Source organism: Dendrobium catenatum, unplaced genomic scaffold, assembly GCF_001605985.2.
Source record: "Dendrobium catenatum unplaced genomic scaffold, ASM160598v2 original_scaffold_273153, whole genome shotgun sequence".
Classification (NCBI taxonomy): domain Eukaryota; kingdom Viridiplantae; phylum Streptophyta; class Magnoliopsida; order Asparagales; family Orchidaceae; genus Dendrobium; species Dendrobium catenatum.
In genome coordinates, this window is record NW_021591549.1 from 470,608 (window position 1) to 478,568 (window position 7,961).

Consider the following 7,961-nt stretch of genomic DNA (forward strand, 5'->3'; position numbering starts at 1 on the left):
TTTCTAATGTTTTCTTGCTGATGCTACTAACAATTTGTGAGAAGGGGGGGAAGAAAGGGAATGCAACTGGTAGTTGGTGGATGTATTATGTGAAATTTATGTAGAGTTATAAAGGCATGTGCACTTATATGATTGTCTATTTCTGCATTTAATAGGCCTAAATAAAACTAAAATAAAAAAGTAGAGGTATATGTTGAAGTGGAGTTATAATGGGCACAGGGAAAATGATCAAGTAGAGGTATAATTGGAAGTGGCAGTGTAAGGAGGTGTAGGGAAAATCCAATCAAGTGGATGTATAAGTAGAAGTGGATATAGGAGGAGGTGTAGGAAAAATATGAATAAGTGGAGTTATGAATGAAAGTGAAGGTATAAGGAGGAGAAGGGAAAAAGTGTGAAAAGTTTTAGTGAGATGTCATATACTTATTATTTTTTTTTTCATGCTATTTCATTTTTAACATCATATTCAAATAAATGCTTATTTTTTCCATTTCTAATATATACTTATTACTAACACATGTCTGATGGTTATAAGATATAATATAAACATCATGTTAATTTATTATTCATGTTTTATTGCTCATGCAATATTATAATGATGTACAAATTATTTATTTTTATGTATATTGAATTCTATAGTAGGTTTTGAGTAATCTATTGAGCAAGTGTTGCTCATTCCTGCTTTAATTAAAGATGTTAATTTCGAGAAGGATAAGTCTCTAGTTGAGTTGATTTTAGATTATGTAGATTCATTTTGTAGACTCATTACTTTTTAAAATCATGGTAAATGCATATGATTGGGTAGAAAATGAGATTAGACTGTGATTGTTGTATATGACTCTTTTGATTTTTATTTGGTGAAGTAAATGAAAATATATTGATAATGTTATCAGTATTTATCTGATGATATAAGGCTCTATGATTGTATATATTGAAAAAAAATGTATGTAAGATTAGTTCCTTTCAATTAGAACTTGGGATGTGACACAACTATGATTTTTTGACCTCCATCACTCGATGATAACCCTTCTGATCATTTTTGCTAAACTGCAATCTTTCGACCATAGACATCTTACTATGGCCCTCCGACTTCTATCACCCGATTATAATACTTCGAACATCGCTACCCTACTACGATACTCTAACTAACATCATTCGACTATGACCCTCTAACAACTGTCGTCTGATTATGATCTTATGATCACAATCACTTGATTATAATTCTCTGATCTCTATTACTTGATTATAATTCTTCTAATTGTTGTTGTTTGGCTATGATTCTCCGAACATCATGGCTTGACTATGGTCTTCCCGCCGCCATCGTCCGACTATAATCCTCCAACCATTGTCACTCGACTATTGTTCTTATACCAATGTCATACTACCAATGCTAATGCATGCCATCACTTATTAGATCGATGCACATCATCAACTTCAACTCTGATCCCCGACATCATCTCTAGGAAATTTGCTATATTTTTTGGTCTTTAAACTGCAATCTTTCGACCATAGCCACCTTACTATGGTCATCCGACTTGTATCACCCAGCTATAATATTTCGAACATCATTGTCCTACTACGATACGCTAACTAACATCATTCGACTAAGACCCTCTAACAAATGTCGTCTGATTATGATCTTATGACCATCACTTGATTATAATTCTCTGATCTCTATTACTTGACTACAATTCTTCTAATTGAACCATCTTCTTAAAAAAACAACTTAGAAAATTTCTTCGGGTAATGAAATACTCTAAGAAAAAATGTAGAATATATACTAAAACCTTAAAAAATCATCTAAAAGAATTTAAAAAAAGTTCTATGTTAGGACTACTAGGGGTGTCAATATTTGACACGACACGAAAACCTGACACGGACCCGACCGGAAAATCCGAGTTGAACCCGACCCGATTTCAAAACGGATCGGGTTTGGGTTCCAGAAATTGACCCGTTTGAAAAACGGGTCGGTTCGGGTTGACCCGACGGGTAGCCTCAACCGCGAACCCGTTTAATTCAAAAAATTCAAATCCCGTTGCTGACGCTGCACGCCTGCGCTGCCTGCGCCAGGCCCGCCGGTGCACCCGCGCGCTGCCCGCTTCGCCTGCACCCCCCGCCCCCGCCACCCACTTGCCAGCTTCGCCCTTGGGTTCCGTGTCGAGCCGGGTCAACCGGCAACCCGTCGGGTCGGGTCCGGGTTCGAATTTTTCGACCCATTTCTCTACCCGGGTCGGGTTAGGGTCGACCGTTTTGCACCCGGGTCAGTTCGGGTTCGACCGAACCCAACCCGTGACCGAAATTGACACCCCTAGGACTACTTAAATCTCCTTCAAATTTTAAACTAATTCTTTCTTTATTTCTATTAAGGCATAAATCTATACTTTTCCCATGAGCTCATTCGCAGCTCAGTGCTGCCAACACTGTCCCTTCCCTTCATTTGTCAATTTAATTACTATCGGCCATGCATCCAACGGTCCATTAAGTCCACACTATGTACCCAATCGGGGCTTCACTTAAGCAAGATGGACCCCCCCCCTCTCTCTCTCTCTCTCTTTCTCTCTCATCGCAAATCAGCTTACAATAAATAATGCATTAAAAATGAGGGTAGCTCAGTGGTTTGCATCGACTATCGTGTTAGTTTCAAGGGATGCTTTTTTTATTGGTGGAATTGACAAATAAAAGTTGTGATCTATGAAGAAGAAGCATTATTGAAGTTGATTTTTTTTATTATTAATTTGATCAGCATTTTTGGATGATTATCTACCAAAAGAACCGAATAGATTTTAATTTGATTAGCAAGAGAAATGAATAATTTTAACCCCCCCAGATCGCAACTATACGTCGCTAATAAATCATCTTGATCGGGCATGAATCTCGATGTAAATAAGAGTCGAAAGCTTCCAAAATTAAATTTGAGGCAATATTCCAAGCTCTGATTTCAGCAAATTTTAAGCCCTAGCATAACGGTTCAAACTCAAATTCAATTCATGTTCGAACGAAATGTTTGAATTTAAACCAATTTCATTCTAGACGAGCTTCATCAAATAATCCCTGATAAAAAAAGTGGGAGCATTTAGATTCAAAATGAACCGTCGAGCATATTTCTCCAGGAAAACAAATAAGAGACATATTCGACTACCTTCACTATTACGAGATATATAAAGTCGAATTTTCCCAAAATTATCTACTATCACTTTATTTTTTTTTAGTAATTTACTTAAATTATATGTGCAAATACATGAAACTATTATTTTTATTAAACATTTTAAATGTAAATTTTATAAACAATAGTGACTCTTAAAAAAATATTAGATTACGTCAATCAATCATAACCAACTTGATAATACAACAAATACGAAGACGTCAACTAACAAATAATAGCAAAGGAGATGGGCAGCAGTTGTTGGCGACGTCTCAGCCACCATTCACAGCGATAGCTTTCTGACCTTTGATCCAAAATAACAATAATATCAATAAACTCATTTAATTAGACAACAATTGCTGGGCCATTAGTCTACATCGGGCTCTCTAATCATCATTACAGGCAAGGAGATTAAGGCTTCGTTTGGGATGACTTTTTTATTATTTTTTAAAGCAATTTTTTAGTACAAAATTTTAAGTTTTGTATTAGAAAGCTACTTTAAAAAACAGTAAAATAGCCATCCCAAACGAAGTCTAAAGCTTTGTTTGTGACGGCTTTTTTATAGCTTCTCAAATCAGCTTTATAGTACAAAAAATAACAACTTTAAGAAGCAATAAGAAAGCCGTCCCAAGCGAAACCTAAGGCTTCATTTGAGATGGCTTTTTTATTGTCTCTTAAAGTAGCTTTTTAGTACAAAAAATTCTAATAAGCTACTTTAGAAGCAGTAAGAAAGCCGTCTCAAACGAAACGAAACCTAATTTTGCTCATTTCGTTTGAGACGGCTTTATTTCTGCCTTTTAAAGCAATTTTTTAGTGCAAAAAAGTCGTATTACAAAGCTTCTCTAAGAAGCAGAAAGAGCTTCGTTTGAGACAACTTTAGACCACTATTTTTTTTTCTGCTTTTAAGAAATTGGTATACTTAAAAATAGCTACAAAATAGTAAAAAAGTCATCTCAAGCAAAGCTTAAGCTGATGATTATATTAATTTCGTGTAGTTAATTAATTAGTAGTAGGAGATTGAATCCTTAATTATATATCCGTTGATTGTTCTGATAAGTCATGTTGAACCGCTCAAGATTCATTTTTTATTTGCTGTACGTTCTCTCCATTATAAACTCTGGTGAAAGGATGGTAGATGCCCTAATTGTCTCCTCATTGGACTTCAAATGTTGGTGGCAGCTCCAACGGTTGTATCATCAACCACCATTGATGATATTCTCTCCATTAAGAGACAATGAGGAGTCCTCTTCTCCATTACTAATGAACAAAACATAAGGTGGAACCACCATCGTTTTCTAAATAGAGGTTAGATATGCTCATCCTCCAGTGAAGTTCAAAATATGGTTACTAAATCATAGATTGAGTTGGCCAATCATCTACTTCAAATCAATTAACTCCGTCAACATAATATGTGACAACACGGCGTCGTATTACCTTTATAATTTTCTAAGAAAAATAACTTTGGTGATTCTTGCGACTTAATCGGGGAGTATCTTAGACTCCTAGAGATAATTTATCACCAACTTTGTGAGAGTACAAAGGGATTCTATCGTAGCTTTGATCAAACTCAATATTTTAGGATAGGCGACACACATAGTTTATCTTGAATGCCTCGGCCTATTTAGACACTCACTCTAGATTGTTGATTGATCACTTGAATTTACTAATAGTCGTATCGAAACAAAATAGTATACCCACACCACACTACTCTAAACACTTTGCATGATTATTGATAATATTCTTGTGATAGTTTGGGTATGCCAAGTTGAGAATAAGATGACTTAACGAAGAATATGAATTATTGTCACAACCATGGGTAAATAATTTTAAAAGTGTTTATCTACCTCATGAAATGAAACAAACTATTTCCTTCACCCTTCACTAAAAGCTAAAGTTGTGATTATAAAGATAACATCATAAATGTGTAAATAAGATATTTTTTGAAATTTGAGAGCCCAACCTACTATTTTAATGATTACAAATATTATTCGATTGATCATTTATTATTCTATACTTAATATATATTACCTGTTGCTTTTGTGTGCTACTAATATTTTAGGTACAACATACACAAAATTGGACTAAAGAAGTAGAATCAAGGAAGTGCAACATTGAATTATAATTTATTTGTAACAAAATTCTGTAATTTTATTTTTCTTGAGTATTTATGTAATTAGGTGTATGTTGGCAAGACAACCGTGCATACACCCACGAGTAGAGATCAAATTTAAACACCAGAATTCTCTTTAAATTGTATTGTATGATCGCAATCACACTATATGATCTGTTAATCCATATGAAAACAAATGTTTGATTAAATTAGTTAATGTAAATAATAATATAACTAATCATACAATATGGTTTACCATCATATAGGACGATCAAGTATTTTAAATAAACCGCACCATCGAATCTTGGTTATCAAAATTTTAAATTTGGAAATTTGAACTAATCTTATTGCACGAAAGATTTTATACTACATGATTATTAATCAATGTTGCTTTTTTTTTTTTTTTGTAGACCAAGGAATCAAATCAAGATCAAACTTTAATTAAATATTATATTATACGATATAAATCATACAGTTTGATTTAATTGAACCTTCACTAAATAATCAATGATTTAATATAACTGATTATATTGTACGACTAAATATTGTATAAGATGATCTAAAATGGGTGTTAAACTAAATGGATAATACAAATATAGTATTGTGCTGTACGGTCAGAAGCAATAAATTGAAAAATAAGCATTTTATTTAAATAACCCACACTAATTATTTCACATAAGACCCAAGAGGAATGTTGAGTAACCAAGACATTTTTCTCGTGTGAGATAGCTTTAGAGAGGAAGAAGTGTCTCCTTGCATGAGAAAGAGTTCAAACCACTTGGGAAAGAGAGAAGGTAAGGTTGAGGGAGTGTTTTCTTATGAGATTCAAGGGGTGTGAGGGAGTCACATGGTTATCCTTGTTGGCCTGCACCTTGGCTTCTTCAGGTTGTGGTTATGGAGCTCTTAGAGAGGAGATCTAGGGAGTCTTTCGACGAAAACCTTTACTAGCCAAGGAGGATAAGGGAGCTGCATCTCTACTATTGCGAAGAGCAGAAGGAAGGAGCAACATCTCTTTTATTGTGAGGAGCACAAGACTAAGAGGCATCTCTGCCGTTATGAGGAGTAGGAGGGATTTACATTTTCACCATGCTGCTAGGTAGAATGAGGAAGACTTTTCAAGGTTATAAGAGTATGTAAAGTTTATTCTCCAACAAGTAAGGGAGAAGGGCATCATCATTTTTCTGATTGCTAAAGGAGCACTTTTTAGTGGAATACCCAAAGAGGAGGACCTTTGAAGAATGGATGTTAGTCGATTTTGACTAAACTACTATACCAACTCAGTTTGCATTTCTTTTAACTTTATGTATTTACTTTCCCACGTTTTAGTTTATTTGTTGAATTTTTTGTTAAGCTCTTACATAAAGTTTTAAAAATTTTAAAAAAATGGCAGAGATTAAAAAAATGTTTATGCATTTAATATTTTATTTTCTTAACTTCCACATAATACTCTATTTTTAAGAAAAAAAAAATTATTAATTTACCTTCCTCTTGATTATCCAGAGCACTTTTAGATGGTACCAAAGCAAGGATCTTATTTATATTAGTTTAAACACCATAGTAGATCCACATTGTACATTTTTATAATAGAGGCATTTCAAAAGGATATTTTCTTTTCTGGCTGCCACTATTTGATAACATTTCATTTGATTTTTGAAAAATTAGATTGTCCATTTATTTGCAATTTATTAATTTTTGTAAATGATATAGGATTCAAACTGGTTACTATCTGCCTTATAGAATTGTAAATGGTGCTAAAGTTGAAATTTTATCTACTAAATAGACTTTAGAAGATCATGACCATGCTCAATTGAATGCAAAATATCTTAATTGTTTCTTTTATGCGTTAAATTTAGAAGACAGAATGTTTCTTCTTGTACTAGTGCTAAAGAGATTTGGGATAAACTATATATCACCTACGAAGGCACAAGTGAAATGAAGCAATCTTGTATTAATTTACTTTTGTATGAATATGAATGGTACAACCTAGCAGAGTCTATCACTGATACATACATTAGATTTACTAAAATCATTATATCCCAATATGCTTTAGGTAGAGATAATGCAAATGCTAAAATAATAAATGTGAATCTTACGATGCCAAGATTACTGCAATTAATGAATATAAAGATCTTAACTATTTTTCTATTGAAAATTTACTTAAATTTTTATTGCATACAAGCAAAAAAGTTAATCAAAGAAATGAAAATATAGGTCATAATAAAAAGGAAAAAGATTGTTGCACTAAAAGCCAAAGACATGACAACCAATAATTTTGAAATTGATAGAAATGAGGATATTGTGCTAACAATAAGACAAATCAAACAATTTTTGAAGCATAAGAAAAAGTGCCACAATGATAAATATTGAGGCAAAAATTCTAAATTGAATAAATTTTCTACTGATGTAGTTTGTTATGAATGTAAGAAATCAAGGAAAATTAGATATGATTGCTCAAACCTAAAAGGTCAACTAAAGAAAAAAAAATGGGTGAAGAAAAGGCATGATAAGAAGGGGAAAATGGAGAACTTAGAAGGCTTTCTTGCAAATTCAGACTTAGAATTGTTAGAAATAGAGGCTGAAGGGGACGAAACAAATTTATGTCTCATGATAAAGAATAACACTGGTGATTATGAAAGTGATCATGTGAGCTCTCACAAGAGGTCTAGTGAGAGCTTGAAGTACTTGGACGACAAGTGTTATTGACATATGATT